Source organism: Lithobates pipiens, unplaced genomic scaffold (genome assembly GCF_037356315.1).
Source record: "Lithobates pipiens isolate NorthernLeopardFrog02 unplaced genomic scaffold, aLitPip1_a1.2 Scaffold_8, whole genome shotgun sequence".
NCBI lineage: Eukaryota > Metazoa > Chordata > Amphibia > Anura > Ranidae > Lithobates > Lithobates pipiens.
In genome coordinates this window covers 653,485,708-653,489,357 of record NW_027507903.1, presented here as the reverse complement: position 1 = coordinate 653,489,357, position 3,650 = coordinate 653,485,708, and the positions used below count along the sequence as shown (strand labels likewise).

The 3,650-nt window shown below is 41.4% G+C and overlaps 1 long non-coding RNA gene across 1 annotated transcript; it reads left to right on the top strand.

Annotated features, from left to right (window-relative positions):
* The first annotated feature begins 485 nt into the window (after positions 1–485).
* Positions 486–2,890, top strand: LOC143964204 (uncharacterized). The gene is made up of 4 exons (XR_013271095.1): positions 486–584; positions 675–813; positions 2,468–2,587; positions 2,725–2,890. It is a non-coding gene; the product is annotated as an uncharacterized LOC143964204 (long non-coding RNA).
* The last annotated feature ends 760 nt before the right edge of the window (positions 2,891–3,650 follow it).

The following is a 3,650-nucleotide window of genomic DNA, read 5'->3' as shown; positions in this document are numbered from 1 at the left end:
ATAGGCAAACCAATTGTCAGCACTGTCAGCCATTCTGGTCAGTGTCTGCGGCTTCGGTCTATTGCCAGTAGGTAGTGTGCTTTCCCTTCCCCCTATCTTTTCCTTGCAGCCCCTGTCTAAGTGCAACTGTCACCTGTTCTGTGGCTGGACAATTATGGCATTTATAAGAGATCATACGGACACCCAAGGGTATTCCTGGTTGGGTTTTCTTTCCACCGGCATTCCTGTCTTTCTGACAGCACTGACGATTGGTTCGCCTATTGAGTGTTTTTATCTGGTGGTGTAATTAAGATGGTAACGGCCTATAACATCCTTGCCACATACTTCCCCTGCACCCAGTACCCATGGGAAGTACCCATTGATTCGTTATCGGTGGAATGTCATCACTACAGCATTATGGGAAATGTAGTTCTGCTCCTTTCCCCCTTCCTCCGGCGCATGCGCAGCACTGTCAAATGTGTCCGCATTGAGCCGGTGACGTCAGACGCCAGCTCGATGGACGGAGGCTTAATAGCCTGGCACGATCTTGCTCGGCTCAGTCACGGAGGAGCTGCGCATGTAGTACATGCTATTCGATACTGACAGTAAGTCTCTGACAAAGTTGCTTATCATCCATCCTAATCTGTAACTTTGAGATAATAACTAGGTTTATTTTATTCCTTATATATCCTTAGGCACCTACCAAACGAGCTGATAGCTTGTGGGTGCAAATGAGTATCGCCGCAGTTTTTCATCCTTAATTGGCTGTATGTCACATCGTATTCGTTTATCGGCCCGTGTGGATGACATGACGTATTGTTACTTTTTGTATTAGTAAGTACTTATGGAATTACTAATTTATCTTTAAATAATGTCCTACTTTTTTTCTACAAGTTGGCTTTATCTTGGTATTTATGACCTGATTGGAAATCATTAGGGTCCAAATCTTCTAGTTTGTTTTGGAGGCTTTTTGCCCCTCTCTCATACTCTAGAATCATCATGCTAATCCTTAGAATGAGTTGGTCTATCAGATCTTAAAAATTATTGTATTTTTTTTTTTTTTTTTCCCATTTGAAAGTTTATTAAAGAAATTGAGATATAAAACAAATGAAGCGAAACAACAATGTGTAAATCACATATGGTACAGAATTCGTCATTGAAGCATTGAATCAACAAAAAAAGGCAAGGATATACCAAGTTCTCCCGTGGGCTGGGGACTTTAGTGCAACAGTGCATGCAGAAAACATAGAGCAGACCGAGTTAGTTGCCCAACCCGGCCCCATCCCACAGCCCAGCTCTTAAAATTCACAATTTACACATTCAGGTTAGGAAAGAAATGAAAAAGAAACGTGAAGGAGGGAAGAGAGAGAAAGAGATAAGGAAAGGTGGGGAAGGAATCTATGAAAGGGTGGGTAGAAAGGACGTCTCAGAACAGGGAGCCACCCGCAGCCCCAGGATGAATGTCTAGTTCCCATTGGTATCAGCAGGTCCTGTGGGAAAGGGAGTAATTAGTGCATCAGGTCTAGGTAATCTCGAGAGTATCTAAAGGCAAACCATGGAGACCAAGTTGCATGAAAGCGGTCCACTTCCTCCTCAGCCTGAGACCTAGTATCCTCCATCTCGCAGATGTACGCTACTTTTAGCAGCCAGTCTTTCGTGGTGGGGATTTGGGGTGTCTTCCATAATATTGGTATGAGGGATTTGGCTGCATTCAAAAGGTGTCTGGTGAGCGATTTTTTTATATTTCCTGAACGAGGAGTTTGAGATGTGCAGTAAGCAGCAGGCTGCATCAAGTGTAAGATTGGTCTCTGTAATTTTGCGTATCAGCCATATCACTCTGTCCCAGAACACGCTAATGCGGTCGCATTGCCACCATATGTGAATTAAGGTGCCCCTATCCCCACCACAACGCCAGCACACCTCTGAGGTCTGCGGGTACCATGTATGTAGTTTCGCCGGTGTTGCATACCAATGCGTCAAAATTTTATATGCGGTTTCCTGTATCCTGGTACTCAGGGAACATTTATGAGCTAAAGTACAGGCTTGGCCCCATTGAGCATCCGTGATTGTCACTCCCAGGTCCTCCGACCACTTCTGTCTCAAACTGCCTGTGTCTGGAACTTTCCTATTGGTCAACCATTTGTAGGCTACCGAGGTCGTCCGTGGCACTCGTTCTCCTTTCAAACACAATGCTTCTATCTCTGTGTGTTCCCTGGAAAAGTCTCTACTGCGGGAGCCCGCGGTCACATAGTCCCTGACCTGGAAATATGTCCTCCAGGACAGGGTGGGAATTCCACCCACCTCCTTTAAGTTGGTCAAGTCCCTTATTTGCTGGTTAAGGAAACAGTGACCCGCCAAGAGCGGCTGTCCCCTCTCCCCAGAGAACAGGGAACGGTTACCCACGCCCGGAGGGAAATCAGGATTCCCCCACAAAGGTGTCAATATTGTATTTTTTTTATCTATTTTTTGTCTTTTTATTATTGTCCAGACTGGCCTTCGTCTATGTCCTTTTTTGCTGCATGTCCAGCTGTCAGATACGGTGTTTTTGCACGTTTTCTTTGACACCAAGACGTTTTTTTCTGCTTGGAATAATGGTTGTGGAGCAAGGGTAAACATCCCTTTAAAACTCTGGGCGTGTTGGCTATATTGATATGTAACCGCTATTTAGTAGTGTTTTCATTTAAATCAATATGTTTTGTACTATTGATCATTAACTACTCTGTTCTGATGTCATTTTATTGTTAGCTTGTATATCCCCTGAGGAAGCTATTGCGAAACATGTCGGGATAATCGATTACAAGCACCTTAACCCAACTGTTACTCGGACCGGTTTATAATATGTAACATTTCTGTACATTTAGCAATGTTGTTTTTTTTATTAATTGAAAATAAAATAAATTTACTTTTTGGATTTCTTTTCTGAAAATTTATAATATTGCACCGTAAAAATCCCGTCTCCTCTCCATTTGGGTTTTCCCAAAAATCTTTGAATATTTCTAACTGGGATGAGGTGCCATATTTTTTAGGTGTTGATGGAAGCTGGAATCAAATTTTCAAAAATATATACAAATTATATTCTTAACCTCCCTGGCGGCATGATTATTACTGATTTTAGGTGCTGAAAGCGGTACAATTATTTTGCATGGAAATTTGGCGTTTTATATTGTAGGCCTGCAATTCTTAGGAATAACGCTCTTAAATCTGTTCAAACCAGAGTCTAGTAGACATCCCAGGTATGATAAAGTTTATAATATAATAAATAACTATAAATAATTATAACAAATAATAATAAAAAATATTCAATAATATAATCAAATCCAAAAACACAGAAATTTGCTCATTTGCAGAATTGCCACTGTCATTAGATTTAGTGTTTGATGACGGATATCCTCAGAAATCGCTATCACTCAATTCTACAAGTGATTCTAATTTATTATCGCTGTTTTCTAGCTGGTCTAAAATCACTTGACATAAGGGGACACTTTTTGGTTGCTATGGACAATCTCCAAATTCCAGGCAGAAAAAAAACAGTATTTATAATATAAAAGTGCATGCAGGGCACTGGACAGACCACTAGGGACAAAGGGGATGTGTATTTTTTTTATACAGTATACTGTATGTGTTTTGTGTTTTTACTTTTCTGAATTTGGTGCCGATCTCCGTTCCTGTAC